Genomic DNA, 23289 nt, shown 5'->3' with positions numbered 1-23289 from the left:
CAACCTCCGCCTCCTGGGTTCAGGCAATTCTCCTGCCTCAGCCTCCTGAGTAGCTGGGATTACAGGCACGCGCCACCATGCCCAGCTAATTTTTTGTATTTTTAGTAGAGACGGGGTTTCACCATGTTGACCAGGATGGTCTCGATCTCTTGACCTCGTGATCCACCCGCCTCGGCCTCCCAAAGTGCTGGGATTACAGGCTTGAGCCACTGTGCCCGGCCGAATTTTTTTCTTTTTAGAGGTAGGAGGGTTTCCACTATGTTGCCCAGGCTGGCCTTGGCATTAAAAGATCCTCCTGGATCAGCCTGGCCAACATGGTGAAACCTCATCTCTACTAAAAATACAAGAATTAACCAGTCATGGTGTTGCCTGCCTAGAATCTCAGCTGCTTGGGAGAATCCCTTGAACCCTGGGAAGCAGAGGTTACAGTGAGCTGAGATCACCCCACTGCACTCCAGCCTGAGCAGCAGAGCAAGTCTGTCTCAAAAAACAAAACAAAACAGAAAACAAACAAAAATAATTATCCTGGCCAGGTGAGGTGGTTTGTGTCTATGATCCCAGCACTTTGGGAGGCTGAGGCAGGAGGATTGTTTTAGCCCAGGAGTTTGAGACCAGCCTGGGCAATATAGTGAGACTTTGTCTCTATGCAAAAAATAACTTTTTTTTGTTTTTTAAAGAAAAGGATCTGACTGGGTGCGGTGGCTTATACCTGTAATCCCAGCACTTTGGGAGGCTAAGGCAGGTGGATCACCTAAGGTCAAAAGTTCAAGACCAGCCTGGCCAACATGGTGAAACCCCATCTCTGCTAAAAATACAAAAATTAGCTGGATGTGGTGGTGGGCGCTTGTAATCCCAGCTATTCAGGAAGCTGAGGCAGGAGAATCACTTGAACCTGGGAAGCAGAGTTTGCAGTGAGCTGAGATCGTACCACTGCACTCCAGCTTGGGTCACAGAACCAGACTCCATCTCGGAAGGAAGGAAGGAAGGAAGGAAGGAAGGAAGGAAGGAAGGAAGGAAGGAAGGAGGGAAGGAGGGAGGGAGGGAGGGAGGGAGGGAGGGAGGGAGGAAGGAAGGAAGGAAGGAAGGAAGGAAGGAAGGAAGGGAAGAAAGGAGATCCTCTTGCCTCTTAAAGTGTTGGGATCACAAGTGTATGTCACTGTGCCCGACCTGTCTCCTCATTTGTAAGATTCAGGTAATAGTATTTCCTCCCAAGCTGTGAAAATGTTACCATGTTTTACAATGTTCAAGTATTTTGCCTGGAACATGCTTCGTGCCCAATAGATAGTGATTATTTTACTTTGACCTTTATGATTATGGTGACAGAAATTCAATTCACACATTTCTAAGGTGAATTGCTAGTTATTCTTACAAGGGAAAATACTAATCCCATAGTTTACAATCATATTCACTATTATTATTATTGAGACAGGATCTTGCTCTGTCACCCAGGCTGGAATGCAGTGGTCTAATCATGTAATCATGGCTCACTGCAGCCTAGACCTGCTGGGCTCAAGCAATCCTCTCACCTTAGCCTCTAGAGTAGCTGAGACCACAGGATCGAGCCATTACACTAGCTATTTTTTTTTTTGTAGACATGAGGTCTCACTAAGTTGACTGGGCTGGTGTCAAATTCCTGGGCTCAAGTGATCCTCCCGACTCCCAAAGTGTTGGGATTACAGGCATGAACCACTGAGTCTGGCCCATATATACTTCTTTAAAACCTTGATTATAAAAGAAATTGCTTCTGGCTAAAAAATTATCTCAAGTTTGTTTTCAAAGTTCTAAAACTCACCACTTATCTTGCTTGCTTGTAAAATTCCCATAAAATACAGAAAAAAAAAATCATTCTAATGTTAACAGGCATAATATTTATATAGCATTTCAAAAATGCAAAGCACTTTTTAAAGTGTTTAATGGGACCAGGCACGGTAGCTCATGCCTGTAATCCCAGCACTTTGGGAAGCCAAGGTGGGTGGATCATCTGAGGTCAGGAGCTTGAGACCAGCCTAATCAACATGGAGAGACTCCGTCTCTACTAAAAATACAAAAAAATAGCTGGCTGTGGTGACAGGCACCTATAATCTCAGCTTCTCAGGAGGCTGAGGCAGGAGAATCCCTTGAACCCGGGAGGCGGAGGTTGCCATTAGCCAAGATTGCGCCATTGCATTCCGGCCTACGCAACAAGAGTGAAACTCCATCTCAAAAAAAAAAGTGTTTGATGTGTACAGTTTTTAATCCTCAGAACAGCTATGGCGGGGTGTTTCCCACCTGTAATCCTAGCACTTTAAACTTTGGGAGGCCAAGGCGGACAGACCACTTGAGGCCAGGAGTTTGGGACCAGCCTGGCCAACACAGCGAAACCCCATCTCTACAAAAGAAAATAAATACATAAATAAAGAATAAAAATAGACTTTTTAAAAAATATTTTTTTCATGCTATTTTTATTTCTTTTTTATTCTATTTTTTCTTTTTTTTTTAAATATGTTACAGTCGGAATATGTTCATAGTGACTTTTTTGTTTCTGTTTTTAGAGACACAGTCTCACTCTATTGCCCAGGAAGGAGGGCAGTGGCACGATCATAGCTCACTGCCACCTAGAACTCCTGGGCTCAGATGATCCTCTCACCTCACCTCCCAAATGACTGGGACTACAGATGTGTGCCACCACGTTCGGCTAACTTTTTCTTTTTTTTTTTGGAGATACAGTGTCTCATTATGTTGCCAAGGCTGGTCTTCAACTCCTGGCCTCAAGTGATCCTCCTGCCTTGGCCTCCCAAAGTGCTGGGATTACAGACATGAGCCACTACACCTGGCAAGAATAAAATTATTAAAAGGTCATATTATTTATTTAATAAATAAGTAAACTAATAAGTAAGAGGGAAAATAAAGCGGATGGTCAGGATCGTTGGTGGGTTCAATTCTAAACAGTCTGAACCAGAATACTATCGGTACTCCCTCTCTGTCCACAGAGAATGTAGCAAGGGCTATGGAGAAGTATTCCCTTTCCCCAGAAGCGCCAAGGAAGAGGTGTTACTCACAAAAACCAATCCTGCAACACAAGTCTAACAGGGCTGTTGCTGAATTTCATTGCATGCTTTGTTTTGCAATGTTTTATCTCCGTTGGCCAAGTCCTCATACTGGCTTCAGTGAGTCCCTTCTTTGTGACTCCTTGACACTTTTCACCAGCTTTGTAGCCTCACAAGTGGTTTTTACAGGCCCAATTAAGGACAGAGTTTACGATGTTTACTTGCTTTGAGAGAGTGGCTGGACCGGGTGCGCAGGGGTTAAGCAAGGGGCCCGCCAAAACTGCTGAGTAAAGAAACCCTCCCACGGCCCCTCCGGGAATTCAAGCTACAACTGGCCTATTATGTTTCCTCAGGCTGCGAATTGCTTTGCTGGAGGGAATCCCGACTGTCAAAGGCTTTGGGAGCCCCTCAGAGGCCAGTAACAATGGCTGGAGGGGAGCTGCAGCAGCTGTGTGCGCGACAGACAAGAATGCCCGGATGTCAGCCGCGGCCGGGGCTCCCGGGCCACCTGGGCCACCTGGGCCCCGTTTTATTCAGAGCTCCACAACTGTTTGTGAAGAGCATTGTAAACAAACACAGACCGGGTGAGGCGTCCTCCTTGTCCTGAAGAAATCAAAAATTCCCTCACCTGGGGTTTATAGGAGCCTGCTCTCCAAACCACACCAGCCTTTTAGAAGCAACGACCTCTGCAGACCTCGGGGTGAACCAGGCCCTTCCTTTAACTAGACAGAAACTCTGAGTGAACAGTGAGTAAACAAAATGCTCAACCAAATTCTCTGCTAAATCCATTCCACCTTGGTTTTATTCATGTCTTTATTTGAAAAAAAAAAAAAAAAAAAAAAAAGCTTGTCCAAAAGCAGTAATCCCTCAGCCTACAAAACTGCCAGATGTGATTAAAGAGATTGGCTGGCTTCTAGGGGTTTTCCACTTGCGGTTTTTTCCTGCTATGTAAAAGCAAACAGCTATTACTATTCATTTAAAGTAGTTGAGCTGATAATGATATCAACCGATTCAGGAAAATTGTAGAGCGTTTAGGTGTGAACTCAGATGGCAACACCTACTCTTATCCGTCCCTTCTTTTCAGCGGGAAGAGCTGACTCTCTTAAAAAGTCAAGAGAAGGCCGGGCGCGGTGGCTCACGCCTGTAATCCCAGCACTTTGGGAGGCCGAGGCGGGTGGATCACGAGGTCAAGAGATCGAGACCATCCTGGTCAACATGGTGAAACCCCGTCTCTACTAAAAATACAAAAAATTAGCTGGGCATGGTGGCGCGTGCCTGTAGTCCCAGCTACTCAGGAGGTTGAGGCAGGAGAGTTGCCTGAACCCAGGAGGCGGAGGTTGCAGTGAGCCGAGATCGCGCCATTGCATTCCAGCCTGAGTAACAAGAGTGAAACTCCGTCTCAAAAAAAAAAAAAAAAAAAAAAATCAAGAGAATTTGAAGTTGGACACAATTTCTGTAATTTCCAAAGAGGCATTTATTATTATTATTATTATTATTATAGGAACTGACTTTGCTTATGTGACGCCTCAATAACTTTCAATTCCAGTATAGTCAGCCTAGTTTTCTAGTGAAATTACTTGGATAATTCAATAGATTATAAAAAGGGAGGCCAGGCGTGGTGGTTCACCGCTTTAATCCCGACACTTTGGGAGGCTGAGGCAGGTGAATTATTTGAGGTCAGGTGTTTGAGACCAGCCTGGCCAACATGGTAAAATCCCCTTTCTACTAAAACACAAAAATTAGCCACCGTGGTGGCATATGCCTGCAATCCCAGCTACTAGGGAGGCTGAGACAGGAGAATTGCTTGAACCCCAGAGCTGAAGGTGGCAGTGAGCCATGATCATGCAATTGCACTCCAGCCTGGGTGAAAGAGTGAGACTTTGTCTCAAAGAAACAACAACAAAAAAAACAGAGTGAGAGACCCTGAATCCCTATGCCTCTTCCAGAGGGTACCTGCTAGCAGGTTAGTTATGACGTGGTGTCATTTAGAAGGCTCCTGGAAGCGAATTCATCTCACACTGGTGCCTGAAGCTGCTTCATAGTTTGTCTCCTACAATACAACAGTGCTGTAATATTCAGTGATATAAATCTGGTATCTTCACCTCAGCTATATGTGATCATCATGTAACCATCTTTTCTCTAAGTGTGTGTAGTGTTTATTGCTTATATAAAACAACAGGACTTTTATGCTAACTGGTCTTGTTATTAAGCCTATGCCATCTTTCCAATGGATTGTAAGTGTGAGAATAGCTTCTTAGGCTTTAAAAAAAAAAAATTCCCAGAGGCGAATGTATGGTCTTACAGATAAACTAGGTAATAAAAATAGAAATGTCTTGATTATTTTTCGTATTTACTTATAGATCTCAACATGCTTTGCTAGCATCCTCTATCAAAGTGATATACTTGCTGTATTTAAATATTTCTTTTAAACACTGCAATACCTATCCTGGAGCAGGCCCCCTGAGAAGATGGAGTGGCTTTTGGAATTCTCTGACCTTCTATGCTGTTGCCCTTGGGATCTCCCAGTCCTTTCCTCTCACCTTGACCTAGTTGCAGCCTCTTCTAGATTCTCAGGGTCCAACCTGTTTCTCCAGGCCTACTCCGGAGGATGTAGTGGTGGGGAGGACCGAAGAGGGAGAAAGGAGAGGGGACGTGTCTGTGTACCCTATTTAATGTTGCTGCTCCCAGCAGGTAGCACCCCAGCTTCATCTCTTCAGAGGACAGTGTTTGCCTGTTCTTCTAGCTCAGTAATTATAAAGTCTCTCTCCTCATCCTCCCCATTGAGGAATCCACCCCACCCCATCCGACCCTGCCAATTGTCAAAGAGATAAAGCACAGGGATTCATCAACATAAGTTTTTCTTTGGAAATAGAGGTGAAGTTTCTCTCATTTCTTTTAATTGTGGGACATGGCCAGGTGCGGTGACTCATGCCTGTAGTCCCCACACTTTGGGAGGCCAAGGATACAGTGAAACTCTATCTCTACTAAAAATACAAAAATTATCCAGTGTGGTGGTGCATGCCTGGAATTCCAGCTACTTGGGAGGCTGAGGCAGGAGAATCACTTGAACCCAGGAGATGGAGAGTCTTGCTCTGTTGCCCTGGCTGGAGTGAAGTAGCATGATCTCAGTTCACCACAACCTCCCCCTCCTGGGTTCAAGGAATTCTCCTACCTTGGCCTCCCAAGTAGTTGGGATCACAGATGTGCACCACCGCACCCAGCTAATTTGTTTTGTATTTTTACTGGTCTTTTAGTAGAGATAAGGTTTCACCATGCTGGCCAGGCTGATCTTGAACTCCTGACTTCAGGTTACCTGCCCACCTCAGCCTTCTGGAGTGCCGGGATTACAGGCATGAGCCACTGTGACTGGCCTCATTACAGCTTTTTTTTTTTTAAATCTCTCTCTCTCTGTGTCTCTCTCTCTCTCTCGGGTACTGTCTCTCAGCATATTAAACACCTTGTTCTTGGAATAGCTCTAAAAGCTAGTGAACAGACTGCAAGCGCAAGATCCTCTTTACACCCACAAACTCTTCCTTTTTCCCGCAGCCACCTTTCACCACCACCCAACTCTTCTCTCTTAGCCGCGCTTCATGAAAAAATAATCTCCATTTCCTCATCTTACATTTTCTCCTCAACCCATTGCAGTTTATTCATTAAACAGTATTTATGGATTGCTTAATATTTTCGAGGTCTAAAGCGAAGAACATAATAACGAAAGTCTCATTTCATAAAATGAGTTTTTGCAAAGATGCCAATAAACCTCATTGCCAAATCCAATAGACATTTCTCTGTGCTTACTTCATTTGCATATACTCTGCTTCATTTAAAAGCTTTCACAAGGGTTCAACAACTGTCTGCATGGCGTTATGTGGTAGGGACATAAAGAAATTTAATGTTGACCGTTGAGTGAAGACGCTTGCATTTCAGAGTGGGCTGACACAGGAGCCTGTGGTTTATCACAGCATTTCATACCCAGTGTGCAGTTTCTGCCCTTGTAAGATGGAGATAATAATTATGCCTCTTCACTAGGGTTTTGTGAGGACTAAATTAGGTAATGCAAGTAAGCCCAGTGCTTGACACCAGGTGAATCCTTGGTAAATATTTGCTATTATAGTTATGGCTTCATTCCATGAAAGAGTTTTATACAAAGGGCCATTGGAGAAAAGATGGAGGGTACTTGGTCCAGTCAGGAAAAATCAGAGAAGGCTTTCTGGTGGAAATGATGGTTAAATTGAATCTTAAAAGCTGAGTTAAAGGAAACCAGATGAAGAAAAATGGGAAAAATTTTTCCAGTAGAGGGGATGGCAGAAGCCAAAATACAGAGGCAAGAATCTGCTGAGATGGGTAGAAAAGAAGCTCCAAAAAGGAGAAGCAAAAATTAAAGCTGGATAGAAAGTTTAGGCCATGGGGCAATGAGAGGCCACTGCAGTATTTATTTTTATTTATTTACTTATTTACTTTTTAGAGGTGGGGTCTTGCTATGTTGCCCAGACTGATCTTGACCCCCTGGGCTCCAGTGATTCTCCTGCCTTAGCCTTCCAAAGTGCTGGGATTAAATGCATGAGCCCTGCACCCAGCTCACTGAAGCATTTTAAGCAGGAGAGGAGGATGGTCAAATGTGGTTTCAATGCAGTATGAAGGATGGATTTAAGATGGTCAAGACCAAAGGAGCTAGACGAGTCAGGGATGGATTAGAAATGATAAGGGCCAAATAAGAATAGTAGCTTTGGGAATGGAAAGGAGGAACCAATCATCAAATCTACATTTAGCTCTCAAGACTACATCCTTTTCTCCATCTAAGTACAGGCTGAGCAACCCAAATCTGAAAGTCCAAAATCTGAAATGCTTCAACATCTGAAGCTCTTTGAGTGTGGACAAGATGTTCAAAGGAAATATTCACTGGAGCATTTTGTATTTGCAGATTAAGCACGCTCAACCAGTAATTATAATGCAAGTATTCCAAAATCCGAAAACAACAACAAAAGAAACCCCACATCTGAAATATTTCTGGTTCCAAGCATTTTTTTTTTTTTTTTTTTGCGACGGAATTTCGGTCTTGTTACCCAGGCTGCAGTGCAATGGCGCGATCTCGGCTCACTGCAACCTCCGCCTCCTGGGTTCAGGCAATTCTCCTGCTTCAGCCTCCTTAGTAGCTCAGATTACAGGCATGTGCCACCATGCCCAGCTAATCTTTTGTATTTTTAGTAGAGATGGGGTTTCACCGTGTTGACCAGGATGGTCTAAATCTCTTGACCTGGTGATCCACCCGCCTCGGCCTCCCAAAGTGCTGGGATTACAGGCGTGAGCCACCGCGCCCGGCACGGTTCCAAGCATTTTTGATAAGTGATACTCAACTTGTATATTTTCAGTTCCTAAAGCCATTCCTTAAATGATTCTGCCCCTTTTAATCTTTTTTTTTTCTTTTTTTGAGATAGAGTCTCGCTCTGTCACCCAGGCCAGAGTGCAGTGGCACAATCTCATCTCGCTGCAGCCTCTGCCTCCCAGGTTCAAGTGAATCTTTCACCTCAGTCTCCTAAATAGCTAGGATTACAGGTGTGCACCACCACACCCAGCTAATTTTTCTATTTGTAGTAGAGACAGGGTTTAACCATGTTGGCCAAGTTAATCTTGAAATCCTGACCTAAGGTGATCCGCCCACCTTGGCCTCCCAAAGTGCTGGGATTACAGATGTGAGCCACTGCGTCTGGCCATCTTTTTTTTAAAAAAGTAAAATAATCTGTGGCTGGGTGCATTGGCTCACCCCATCTCTAAAAATAAAATAAAATAAAATAAGTAATTTGTTAATTAAATTGATCAGTTGATTGTAGAGCTGGAGTCTCAAAATGTTGCCCAGGCTGGTCTTAAACTCCTGGCCTCAACTCATCTGCCCACCTTGGCCTCCCAAAGTGTTGGGTTTACAGATGTGAGCCACCATGTCCAGCCTACCTTTTTAATCATTTTTGTTTTTGTTTTTTAAGACAGAGTCTTTCTCTGTTGCCCAGGCTGGAGTGCAATGGCATGGTCTCAGCTAGCTCACTGCAACCTCCACCTCCTGGGTTCAAGTGATTCTTCTGAGTAGCTGGGATTACAGGCACCCACCACCACAACCGGCTAAATTTTGTGTTTTTAGTAGAGATGGGATTTCACTATGTTGGCCAGGCTGGTCTCAAACTCCTGATCTCATGATCTTCCCGCCTCAGCCTCCCAAAGTGCTGTGATTACAGGCGTGAGCCACCACACACGGCTGCCTTTTTAATCTCAATCTCATTGAAATGACAGCATCTTTCCAAATGCAAAAGCTGTCCTGTTGCTATCCAGCTTTATACTCTTCAGTTCGTTCCCCATCTCTAGCAGCAGTGGCTTTCAAACTTGTTTCATTGGGGTTAATGTACTATAAGAAAGCTCATGTGACCGAAACAATTGGTTTCTCATTAAAACCTGTCCTTTTTACATGAAATGCACTGACATCTCCTATTCTATTCTTTCAAAATGCTGATTGCAATCTATTGAACTGGTATAATGACCCACTAATGGGTGCCACACAAATTGAAAAACACTGATCTAAGTGGTAAAACCTAAGTATCTTGGCCTGGGAGACCAAGTCTCCGAGGGTCTAGCTGCTTATCTTCTGTTGTGCCTCAAATGCATCCAGACCTCCATTATATCATTTAGTTTGCAGTTCTCTTAAAGATTCATCTCCTGAGTCTTTGATTCTGTACAGACTATTCCCTTGACCATCCTTGTCCACCTGGAAACTCCTGCCCTGAGTCACAAACTTGGGAAAGCCATTGTCTGGCTTCTTACCCATCCTTTGATCCATTTGGGTGTTCATTTGTTTAAATGGGAGCACACATTCATTGCTTTGCTTGTCTATTTCCCTTATTAGAATGTGAGTTTCACAAGGACTGAGATATTATTTTCTCTAATATATTCAGTAGTGGGGCATTTACAGTTTCTCCTGTGTGTTCCCTCTTCCTAGCTTATTCCTTACTTTTTAGAGATGGGGTCTCGCTATGTTGCCCAGGCTGGTCTGTCGTATTCACTTTGAGTTGAAGCTCACAAGGAAACAGACTCACTATTACATTCCCAGAGCTTAGCACAACTTCCAGCATATAGGCAGTGCTGAAGAAATGTTTGCTGATTGGCTCCATGACAAATAAGAGGCAATTCTGTCTTTACGAACTCGGAGCCTTACAGGAAAGACCAACAAGGAAATCACCTGTTGGGAGACAGTGTTAAAGCGAGCATGAGTTCATCTCTGGGGATAAGTAGGACAGGGCTGTGATGGGGATAGGTGAGGTGCAGCGTTTTGGCGAGAGAGGAAAGTGTTTTTCAAAGCATGCTCGTAGAAAGGGCCAACCTTGGGGTGAGTATGTGTGGTGAGCCAGAAAGTCAAAAAGCTAAGTGGGTCAGACATCAAATGACTCGAATGTTTGGATACTGAAATGTCATCCTTAATTTACAGGGTAAGCTGAAGGATTCTAAATGTTAGCATGATTTGATCAGATTTGCTATCTTCTAAATGACTTGGGCCCAGGGGAGAAGCAACCTAGTCTAGAGGAATAAGCACTGCCCACAGATGAGGTGGGTTAGATGGGCCTTCTTGAGGCTCCTCTGTAGACAGTGCTTATTCCAGAGGTCTCCAAACCCAGGTAACACAGGACAGCTTTAAAAATGCAGGCTCAGCTGTGTGCAGTGGCTCACTCCTGTAATCCCAGCACTTTGGAAGGCTGAGGTGAGTGGATAGTTTGAGCTCCGGTGTTTGAGACTCCGGCAAAACCCCATCTCTACAAAAAATACAAATTAGCCGAGCATGATGATGTGTGCCTGTAATCCCAGCTACTCAGGAGGCTAAAGTGGGAGGAGTGCTTGGGCCCAGGAAGTTGAGGCTGCAGTGAGCTGTGATTGTGCCACTGCAGTCTAGCCTGGTGATAGAGTGAGCCCCTGTCTCAAAAAACAAAACAAAACAAAACACAAAAAAAAACAAAAAAACACCAAGGCCTGGGCCCAAGCCCAGTGGCTCACGCCTGTAACCCTAGCACTTAGGGAAGCCGAGGTGGGCAGATCACTTGAGGTCGGGAGTTCGAGACCAGCCTGGCCAACAGGGTGAGGCCCGTCTCTACTAAAACTACAAAAAACTAGCTGGATATGGTGGTGCGCGCCTGTAATTTCAGTTACTTGGGAGGCTGAGGCAGAAGAATTGCTTGAACCTGGGAGGTGGAAGTTGTGGTGAGCCAAGATCTCACCACTGCACTCCAGCCTGGGTGACAGAGCGAGACTCCATCTCAAAAAACAACCAACTAAACAAACAAACAAAAGCCAAATGAACAAAAAAAGGAAATAAAAATAAAAGTGTGGTCTTACCAGTGGCTTTTAACATCTTAAAATTTTATTTTCAAGCTCTATGTGACCTGGATAAAGGACAGGGAAGGCTAAATGGAGCATGAAATGACCAGGGCCCTGGAGGTGTGAGAGTTGGGCAGACCCAGGCATGGGCAGCGGGAGGAGGTATCCCTGTAAATAAGGCAGAGTGGAAATGCCATTCACCAGCCCACTTGGAGCTCTCTACAGTACCGTTCCTCAAAGACATCCACCTTTCTTCCTTTCTCCACTCCCCCAAATCCCCCCAATCTAAAATAACACCATGTGGCTGTTAAATTCCATAATAACCTAGGTATATTATGAATTAAATAAGTTTCTATGGGTAAGAATAAGGTTAAGTGTGGAGCAGAAAGGGTTACTAAGCAGCAAGTATAATACTGTTTTTCTCTTACTCTGAGGTTAAGTAGTCAGTTTACAAGTAATTTGGATTTCCCGACAATTTGTTGAACAAAGAAGGAAATCTAAGATATAAAAAGGATTTTCTACAGAAATGGATAATAAACTGAATTAAGAGAATTGGATTCTAGTTCTAGCTTTGTAACTACCCTGAGCAAGACACTTAATTCATTTGAACTTGAAGGTGCTTATCTGTAAAATGATGATCTTGGAGCATCCAAGAAGTCCTCTCTGGCCATGTCAAAGTGTCACAGATTCAACACTCTTTGTTCACTGAAGTCCTGCTACTGTGATTTGGGACTCCTTATTTCTTTTCTTTCTTTCTTTTTTAATTTTTTTGAATTTTTTATCTTTTGAGACTGAGTTTCACTCTTGTTGCCTAGTCTGGAGTGCAATGGCACGATCTCGGCTCACCGGAACCTCCGTCTCCCGGGTTCAAGCAATTCTGCTGCCTCAGCCTCCCGAGTAGCTGGGATTACAGGCATGTGCCAACATGCCTGGTTAATTTTGTATTTTTAGTAGAGATGGGGGTTTCTCCATGTTGGTCAGGCTGGTTCTGAACTCCTCACCTCAGGCGATCCTCCCACCTCGGCCTCCCAAAGTGCTGGGATTACAGGCGTGAGCCACCATGCCCGGCTAGAACTCTCTGTTTCTGTGGTGTGCAGCACTCAGCACAAGTTTGTTGAATGACCAAATGATCAAATGACATTTGCCCTTCCCTGCTTGGCATTCCAATCACATTCTTCCATAACTTTGCATTTCCTCCATTAGATAAACAAACACAAAAACCCCACAAGCCTTTTAACATAATTTTATGCTCTTAAGGGCAGTTGTTTAAAAATCTATTTAAAACACAAAGATAAAGACTGAATGAAAGCCTCATTATTAGAGCTCTGTACATTGCTTAATTAAATTGAAAGTGGTAAATGAAAGGGAAGATGATTAACATCCAAACTAGGGTCTTATTACCACTCTCTGATGTTTCTGCTTGTTCGTTGAGTCCTCTTATAAAACAAATTGCACAGCACACTCAATTTCAGTTTTATACAAAAACAGCTTTCCTCCAAATTATGCTTCTGCTGTATTGGTAATGATTTCTATTTCTGTATTCTATTTTTTTCTCACTTCATGTTTTATAAATGAAGAAAATGGTAAGATTTAATTGTTCCCTGAAAACAGGAAGAGAGTCAAAGCTAATAAAAAGATATTTATGTAGTCCTTATTATGTCCAAGGATTGTGTGAAGTTCTGAAATTATGAGATAAAAGAATGGATTGAGAATAAATTGCGAATGTTCAAAGATCTTATGGAAATTGCTGGAATCAGAAAACTCACTGTTATCAACCATAGAATCAGAAGCACATGCCAAAAAAAAAAAAAAAAAAGACCAAGAGGAAAAGAAAATTCACCGTGACCTCCATACAATTGAGACAGAGGAAAATGGCTGTTACCATGAATCTGTGTAAATGGAGAAAGATAAAAGATGTTTCAGGACAGCTACATTTAAATAATCTAAATAAATTTAAAAGCCTGGGCAATGTAGTGAGACTTTGTTTCTACAAAAAAATTAACTGGGTGTGGTGGCATGCACCTGCAGTCCTAGCTACGAAGGAGGTTGAGGCGGGAAGATCACTTAAACTCAGAAGTTCAAGGTTACTATCTGGGAGCAGTGGCTCAAGCCTGTAGTCTCAGTACTTTGAGAGGCCTGCGTGGGCGGATCATTTGAGGTCAGGGGTTCAAGACTAACCTGGCCAACATGGTGAAAACCCATCTTTACTAAAAATACAAAAATTAGCTGAGTGTGGTGACGCATGCATGTAGTTCCAGCTACTAGGGAGGCTGAGGCACAAGAATCACTTGAACCCAGGAGGTGGAGATTGCAGTGAGCTGAGATGGTGTCACTGCACTCCAGCCTGGGCAATAGAGTGAGATCCTGTCTAAAAATAAATTAATAGATAAAATAAAGCCTAGGGTCAAAATTAAAGAAATATTCTTGCAACATTATCCTTGGTAATACCACACCCTACAGATATGCTATATTCTTCTAATAGATATCAATGAACAGACTTGTTAAAGAAAGATAGTGGAAATGGAGTATATAATCCAAAAATATGCATTTAATGCATTACATTAATATGGCCCTCATTAAGCCCATCCCCCCAAAATTGCAAGTCCTTCTGCTATATGGGAGAACTTCATATATGAAATTTTACCTGGATAGGTGATTATAGAAACTTCTGATCATTATGCTTTTTGTCATTCTTTTAATATAAAACCAACACTCAAAATGAATGAGGTATTGGTTCTACATACAAATTTGAAATGAGCAGATGTTCACTAAGCACTATACTACAGTCTGGTAAATAAAACATAAACACTCAGCTTTGCTTAGAAAGCCTAGTGTTGGGAAAAGCTGGGTGTGGTGGCTTATGCCTGCAATCCAATCCCAGCACTTTGGGAGGTTGAGGTGGAGGGATTTCTTGAGGCCAAGAGTTCAAGACCAGTCAAGGGCAACATGGTGAGATCTCATCTCTACAATAAGATTAAAAAAAAAAAAATAGCTGGGAATAGTGATGCACACCTGTAGTCCCAGATACTCAGAAGGCTGAAGTAGAAGGACGCGGGAGCCCAGAAGGGTGAGGTTGCAGTGAGCTGTGATCACACTACTGCACTCCAGCCTGGGAAACAGAATGAGACCTTGTCTCAAAAAAAAAAGAAAAAAAAAAGTTGTTTCTTCCTGGCTCATTCCATCTTCAAAGTGCCTTTTCTCTGTAGAAAAACTATCTTCCACATAGTGTATATTTCATGAAGGCAAATAGAAATTCCTAAGTATTTGTTGAATAAATAGATGAGTAAAGGGGCGGATAGATGCTTTGTGGTGGTAATTTAGCTTATTTTAAAAAAATGTATTATTTTATTTTATGTGTATTCTTTTAAATTTTTTGTAGAGATGAGGTCTCACTATATTGTCTGGGCTAGTCTCAAACTACCAGGCTCAAGCGATTCTCCCACCTCGGCTTCCCAATGTACTGAGATTACATGCATAAGCCATCTTGCCTGGCCAATTTAGCTTCTTCATTTGTGTTCCTCACTAGATTGTAAATTCTTTATGGATTCTTAATGGATAAAGATTTCACTGGACATCTTTATGTTGCTTGTAATGCCAAGCACAGTGTCTTGCATGGATGATACTATTCAACACATATTTGTTGTATTAATTGGAAGTGCGTACCTGTCACCCTGTGAGGTCTGAATGAAATAGCAGATCCAGGACAGGTGCAATGGCTCATGCCTATAATCCCAGCACTTTGGGAGGCCGAGACAGGCAGATCACCTTAGGTCAGGAGTTCAAGACCAGCCTGGCCAACATAGTGAAACCCAGTCTCTACTAAAAATACAAAAATTAGCTGGGCATGGTGGTGTGCACTTGTAATCCCAGCTACTCCAAAGGCTGAGGCAGGAGAATCACTTGAACCTGAGAGGCAGAGGTTTCAGTGAGCTGAGATTGGCCATTGCACTCCAGCCTGGGTGACAAGAGCAAAACTCCATGTCCAAAAAACCAAAAATGAAATAGCAGATGCAATCTTTGGAAATTTCACAGGCTCATCTGTTCTAGCTTCCTGGAATCTGGATTATAACCATATTTTAAAGCCCCTATTCCAACTTTCTCATCCACCTACCCATTCATAGCTTAGTTTTTGGTCATTTTGGTGTTTATCTCAGTGTTTTAGTACTGTTAGAAGATCTGATTTCAAGTGTTATTTCTACCACCTATTAGATATGTGGTCTTGAGCAACTAACTTGACCTCTAAATCTATGTTCTCAACCATTAAGAGTAATGAGTATATCTATGTAACAAGTGGTAAGAATGAGCAGGTGGTAGTAACAGGGAGGCATCTGAATCCTCTGCAAGCATTTAAAAGAAAAATACACATATAAGGGTTACTTAATGTTGTAATTATTCACAGTTAGCTTTCCAAAGATGAAACTGGCTACGAATTTGGTTTTTTTGTTTTTAGAGAAAGAGTCTCACTCTGTCGCCCAAGCAGGAGTTCAGTGATGTGATCATAGCTCACTGTAGCCTTAAACTCCTGGGTTCAAATGACCCTCCCATCTTAGCCTCCTGAGTAGCTGGGACTACAGGCATTTTTTTTTTTTTTTCCTGATTTGATTTCCTTGTAACACCTCTATTCTCTAAGGATTAAGATGTCTGTAAAATAAGAGACAATTAACTTGTACTAAAGGACAGAATTTTTGTAAAGGGATAAAAAGATAAAATTTGCTGGGAAACAAATATTAGGAACAACTGGTTAGCATCGGCTGAGAGGAAGGGTTTGTTAATTTGGCTTCCAAGGTGAACTGCCCGACTTCACCAGTAATTGTCTTGTGACAAGTGTTGACCAAAACCAAACTAAACAAAAATAAGTGTTTAAAGAATTAAAGTCAGTTTTCTTTAGGAGTCTTATTGAAGACTATGGACTGATGATTATAGACCTCCAGTGAGTTACAGATTGGAAAATGTGATAATGACTTAATCAAATTAGAATACAAATGTGTATATTTTAAGATTAATTGTATTTTTTTGTATTGACATTTATTAATTTTTTTTTTTATGGAAAGTAGTTTTGCACTATGCAAGAGACATAGGGGACCCAGGGCTCTATTTTGTTTTGCTGTTAAAGTATCTTTCTGGAGAGCTGCATGATGTCACAGTCAGGAGCTTTGTGAAATTCATTGGCAAGCAGAAATGAGTAAACATAGCTTTTCAAGTTTGTTATTTTATCTTACACAAAGATGCCATCTCATTACCTAACCTAAAGATGTGACTCTAACAGATAAAAAGATAAGGAACATAAACTAAGACAGGAGATCTCTTGGGATGCCTTCAGATCATGTGGGCTAAACATGACTCAGACAGGAAGGCTAGTGTTTTAACAAGACCCAAAAGATCATTTAGACCCTTCTTATAGCTGAGGAAAATGAAGGTAAATTAAATTTAGCCTAAGCTAAAACAGGAGCGCCTTGGTTATAGTAAAAAGAGCTATTGCCCTATGGGGAGGGCTACTATGAGAATTCTTTCCGTACTTAATCTTCAGTAGCAATCTGACAAGTTTTTAAGTGGAGTCTGTAAAACATTCAGAGAGAACCCTTGGTCAGTAACAGGATAGAGGTTGCGATAAACACAGATAAGCAGCAGGCATTTCCAGGAACAGTGAGGAGACAGCTCTGGTTGAAGCAAAAGTTCTTTGGTGAAATCAGTAGAAACTACACCTGGTGAAAAGCCTGTTTAAAACTAAACATCTTTCCCAAGGGTAAAGCACAAATTCCTTGAAATTAGGGTTCCTAATTGGTAAAGAGATGTCCCCATCCATTTTATGATGAGAAATACGTTTGTTCATCCTCAGAGGTCTCAACGAAAAGGAGAACGCATGAGAAGGTGGTCATGAGGGAGACTCTGTGAATCATAAGGAGAACTGATTGCAAAACCAGAAGCCAGCAGAAACAAAACAATTCATAAAATTACAGAGGCGGTATGGGGAAGTTCTAAATACTTTTTTTTTCCATCACAGAAATGCTTGGTATCCTAGTAATATTTTCTTTGTGATACATTTTCTATACTCTTAGTCAATTTCCCCAGTCCTGATCTCACCATGAAAGAGGATGAAACCAACACCAGGAAATGTCTATAAGCAGGAAACCACATTTTATTCCATCACTCATAAACCATCATTCATAATAATCAGTGTCAGTTTAGCTATAGCAACAGATGCTAACACGCACATAGTAAGAGCCTACAAAGGCTCTTTTAAATGTCAGCTTAATTTAAACCTTAACCTCAGATTTTTTTCCACAGATACAGTGAGAAACCACAAAGATCCTCTTGTCCTAATGCTCCCTCCATACCCTGCAATAAAAGTTCTTGTTTTGGAAATAGAGAAACCTGTCTGAATCAGCAGCCTTGGCTTGCGGTGTCCTCCATAGCCACACCACATGTTCCATATCTTTAGCCTTCATAGGGGCTGGAAGAAACTCTGGCCCCTCATCCACCCGTTTTCACTGTGGAGTTCGGCCGCACATTTCAGGTGGGAAGGAGGTAGTGTGCTAAAAGTGCAAAATATTTTTTTTTAATTGGAAATGAATGTGAACAAAAAATTGGCAATGAATTTAAACAATATTCACTCATTCTTCCACTATGAACAAGCTAGTGTTCCCTGGGGATAAACAGATGAATAATTGGGTAAACCATCACTACTCAGAGAGTGTATAGTCTAGAGGAGTTCAGTCCAATAGGAACAGAGTATGAACCACACACATGATTTTAAATGTTCTAATGGCCACATTAAATGAAGTAAAAAGAAACATGAAATTAACTTCAATCATATAATTTATCTTTCTAAAGTATACTTAACATAAAATTATTAATTAAATATTTTGTATTCTCTTTTTTTCCATACTGAGTGTCTAAAATCTGGTGTATATTTTACATCTAAAGTACATCTCGATTCAGACTAGCCACAATTCAGATGTTCAATAGTCAGGTGTAGCTGGTGGCTACCACATCAGACCCTATAGGTTTCATACATAGCAGAGAAGAAGATATAAGAGGTTGAGGCGAGTGGATCACTTGAGCACAGGAGTTCAAGACCAGCCCGGGCAACATAGTGAGACCCCTGTCTCTACAAAAAACGAAAAACCAGCTACGTGGCCGGGTGCAGTGGTTCACGCTTGTAATCCCAGCACTTTGGGAGTCTGAAGCAGGTGGATTACCTGAGGTCAGGAGTTTGAGATCAGCCTTACCAACATAGTAAAACCCCGTCTCTACTAAAAAAATACAAAAATTAGCTAGGCATGGTGGCAGGTACTTGTAATCCCAGCTACTTGGGAGGCTGAGGCAAGAGAATTGCTTGATCCCATGAGTGGGAGGCTATAGTGAGCTGAGACTGTGCCATTGCACTCCAGCCTGGGCAACAAGAGCAAAGCTCCATCTCAAAAAAAAAGTATATATATATAGCTACGCATGTTGGTGTACACCTGTAGTTCTAGCTACTGGAGAGGCTGAGGTGGGAGGACTGTTTGAGCCCAGGAGTTCAAGGTTGCACTGAGCTATGATCTTGCCACTACACTCCAGCTTGAGTAACAGAGAAAGACCCTGCCTCTAAAAAAAAAAAAAAAAAAACCAATAATGTAAGAAAAAGACTTGTTGGAGCCCATTCCCACTCCATGGAGTGTACTTTCATTTCAATAAATCTGTGCTTTTCTGTCAAAGAAAAAAAAAAAGACACGTGACAGCAATACAAGCTCCATTTGGTTTGGGAAGAGGAGAACATTTTTCATGCAAGAGATGGTATTAGAAATTAATGTTCCAAATAATGGTTATGAGTTAAGCAAGCAGAGACAGAAAACATGAGGAGTATAGTTCACACTGAAGGACCTGTAGAAGCGCTAACTTAGGGGAGGAAAATGGCAGGGCACTGCAGCTCGGTTCAATACATGGAGCTTCTCATTGTGCCTCAGATTGTGACAGAACTCCTTAAGGAGGCCTGTGAAGTCCTAGCTAGTTTATTTTCCACTTTGCTGTTGAACGTATCCCCTATTTTCAGGCTCTCTGCTTGAGCCGCAGAGGTCTCTGTGCGACCTCCAATACACTACTCATGTCTTCCAACCCAGGGCCCTGCCTGGAACTTACCTGGTTTGGCCCATCATTGTTTCTAGCACGTAGCAGAGGGCTCAGCACATGGTCAGTCGTCAAAAAATATGTTCGAGTAAATGAATGAGTGATTGGAGAGTCAGGTAGGGAAGAAGATAAGAGGGCAAGACAGGTTGCTTGAGGGCTTGTCGCTGACGGCCGAAGGTGCCACATTAAGGGTTTGCAATGAATTCAGTGAGCAAACCAGGTCCATGCCTCTGATCTACGTCTTAACAGGACTTGCATATTAGGTACTGAGCTGCAGCTCAGCCATGTGTGGGATGATTTGGAGTGAAAGGTAAGCAGTGAAGCCTCCTATTACGAGCCCTCTGAAGGAGTCCAGAGGAGAATCAATCACGTCCCCTTACTCTAGGAGAGTGCTGGGTGTAGGCATTAGTTACACATGTAAAATAAAAATTATAGGAGGCTGTTGAACTAAGCTCCTGCACTAGGCCTCAACAGACCAGACCAAAAATCAAAATGGAGTCACCCATGCTAAAGTTCTAACAGTTACTTAAACAACCCAAAGTAAGTTGTTATCTGACCTTAGGAGAAATCCAAAGAGAGATAACAGCCAATTTCCCACACAGGCCAGTTTCAGTCTTCAGTTGGCATGATAATAAAGTCTCCTCTGCTTTGATCCTCATGCAAGAAAGGTGGCCTGAAGATACCTGATGTTAATCAGTTGTTTTTCTATTGTTCTATTTCCCTGTCCTGCCTCACAAGGAAAGTGGCTTTAAAATGACTAATAACTCTTTGTTCTTTTTTTTTTTAAGCCGGAGTTTCACTCCTGTTGCTAAGGCTGGAGTGCAACGGTGCGATCTCGGCTCACAGCAACCTCCACCTCCCAGGTTCAAGCGATTCTCCTGCCTCAGCCTCCTGAGTAGCTGGGATTACAGGCATGCGCCACCACACCTGGGTAATTTTGCATTTTTAGTAGAGAAGGGTTTTCTCCAGGTTGGTCAGGCTAGTCTTGAACTCCCAACCTCAGGTGATCCTCCCACCTCTGGTTCCTGAAGTGCTGGGATTACAGGCGTGAGCCACTGCACCCAGCCAACTCTGTTCTTTGCTTCTTTCTTCAGGCCTTCTTCTTTCTACATAAAGCCAACCCTTTTGCTCAGCTCATTGGAACACTTATTCTTTTTATGGGATGAACTGTTGCCTGATTCTAAAATTGCAATAAAGCCAGTTGAAATCTTTAGACTAAATTTGTGGCCAGGTGCAGTGGCTCATGCCTATAATCCAAACACTTTGGGAGGCCCAGGCAGGTGGATCACTTGAGGTCAGGAGTTCGAGACCAGCCTGACCAACATGGTGAAACCCCATCTCTATTAAAAATACAAAAAAAAAAAAAAAAGCCAAGTGTGGTGGCACATGCCTTTAATCCCAGCTACTCAGGAGGCTGAGGAACAAGAATCACTTAACCAGGAGGCGGAGGTTGCAGGGAGCCCAGATAGCACCTCTGCACTCCAGCCTGGGTGACAAAGCAAGACTCTGTCTCAGAAAACAAACAAAAAACTACTTTGTTAAAATTTTGTGTTTTTTTTGACATACATTATGGCAAGACAGAAAATCATTTTGCAGAATTTGTACACTTTTAGAGGTGAAGCAAACTTTTGCCCTTTCATAGACAAAGAAAGTGAGACTCGTTTTACAGATGAGGAAAATGACACCCAGAGAAGTTCCTTTAGTGAAACTTTGAAGACTTCATTACCCTGCACAAATGGAATTTGTTTTGAAAATAAAGCCCAGGGCCAGGTGTGGTGGCTCACACCTATAATCCCAGCACTCAGGGGCAGATCACCTGAGGTCAGGAGTTCAAGACCAGTGTGGCCAACATGGTGAAACCCCGTCTCTACCCAAAATACAAAAATTAGTTGGATGTGGTGGCAGGTGTCCCTAATCCCAGCTACTGAGAGCCTGAGGCATGAGAATCACTTGAACCTGGGAGGTGGAGGCTGCAGTGAACGTAGATTGTGCCATCGCACTCCAGCCTGAGCAACAAAGTGAGATTCTGTCTCAAAAAAAAAAAAAAAAAAGAAAAGAAAAAAGAAAAAGAAAATGAAGCCCGGAAATAGGTTACATGTTTTAGGAGAAGGAATCATTTTACAAAAATTAGATTAAGTAGATGTAGAAAGGTGAGAGAAAAAGACAAAAGGAATCCAAAATGCATGTGAATAGGAAAGAAATGACCGTAAAAGTTTTTGTCAGTAGACATGACTGACCTCCCTTAAAACACTTAAGCTGGTCACTTACTCTATCAAGGGTTCTGACTGAACAGTCACTTAAATGTTCCCGTCTTTTAAAGAAGGTTGGAAGTACTACCAATACATCTTCACAATGATCAAAATGTCAGAGTTCTCATCTGACAGAATAAAAAAAGATGAAAGAGGGAAATTAAGTGACAGCACCATGGGCACGGAAGGTGATTCTCTAAGTCGTGTGTCATCTTCATAATTGGATAACTCTCTTGTTTCCAGACTGTGATTTCAGATAAATTCCGTTTTTTGTCTGAGTGTCATGAAAGACATGAAAAGGGAGAGAATATTTTTAAGTCCTTAAGAATTAAGCTCTTGCAATCTATACTTTAGGATCTAGATAATGTAAAATGGTTCATAATTTGCCAGTTTCTAATCAGCTGCACAAATCTCACTATTACATTGAAAACAATTTGTACACTTAAAAAAAAAAAAAGTCTTAAATAGTTACAACTTACTCAAATAACATTTCAAAGGAGTGTTAGACTTAATATTTCAAGAGCCTTTACTGGTGTCCCCAAATGGTAAAAATTTTACGTTAGGGGCAAACAAGAGAATTAGATCTGTGTTTCTTAATTGGCCAAACTGCTATTAAAAAGAAAAACAAAGCAAAAAACATCTAGCCTGTATGACTGACATTTATACAGCCTTGATTAGATAGTAGTTTCACTTTACAAACAGGTTTTGATATTGTGTAGATCAAACTTTCATATCAAACCTTTAAACCTTAAGATTTGATAATATTCACTTTAATAAGAATTTCTACCTAAATGTCAGAAAGAACAGAAGTCAGACCACTTACTAAAAGATTACAAGCAGACCTGGAGTCCACATTGGTTATTTTTTGTGTTAGGAGAAAGTTAATAGTATAAAGCCAAACTCAAGGAAGCCTGAATATTTAAATGATTTATGGAGACACTGAAGACATAAATCAGATATAATTATCTGATTTTCAAAAACTAGTCATGTTCACCTCCTCAAATGGCCACATAATTCCTCGATGATGCATGGCAGAAAAGTGCTCATGTCAAACTAAAATGCAGACAAATGGAAAGATAAACGGTCCCATCCAAGTAACGATTTGACATCCCATTATTCCTCTGGAGGATTTCACCGGTGTACATCCAAAAGGTGCTAGGGGAATGAAAGGCATTCAGTTTTCAGGATTTTAGCAACACACAAAACAAAAGCTCCACTTTTGCACCCACCGGCAATCAGATGAAAGATTCACGTCATGTTGAAAGTTTTTCTGAACATGTGGCTGTGCAGATAGCTCAGATCCTGAGCAAAAACAGCAGCAAAGAACCCTCTGGCAGTGAAGCCTATCTTGGCCTCTGACCCCTTGGTCCTTCTGTCTTCATTTTTCTCCAGCACATTTCCCATCCAATATACTGTGCTGTATTCTTTTTTTCATGTGATGAAATATACATCATATAAAATGCACCACTTTAACCATTTTTGAAGTGTGCAGTTTGTCGCATTTAGTCCAATCACATTGTTGGGCAGCCATCACCACTACCCAATCTCCAGAACTGTTTCAT

General features: G+C 42.0%; 1 protein-coding gene across 1 annotated transcript in view; it reads right to left on the bottom strand.

The window, feature by feature from the left end:
* SGK1 (serum/glucocorticoid regulated kinase 1) overlaps positions 1–23289 on the bottom strand; it is a 147017-nt gene that overhangs the window by 105330 nt on the left and 18398 nt on the right. The window lies entirely within an intron of this gene.

The sequence above is a fragment of the Sapajus apella genome, unplaced genomic scaffold (assembly GCF_009761245.1).
Source record: "Sapajus apella isolate SASKATOON/1434 unplaced genomic scaffold, GSC_monkey_1.0 scaffold6, whole genome shotgun sequence".
Classification (NCBI taxonomy): Eukaryota; Metazoa; Chordata; class Mammalia; order Primates; family Cebidae; genus Sapajus; species Sapajus apella.
Note: the sequence above shows the minus strand (reverse complement) of the source record. Positions and strands in the feature narration are given on the sequence as shown.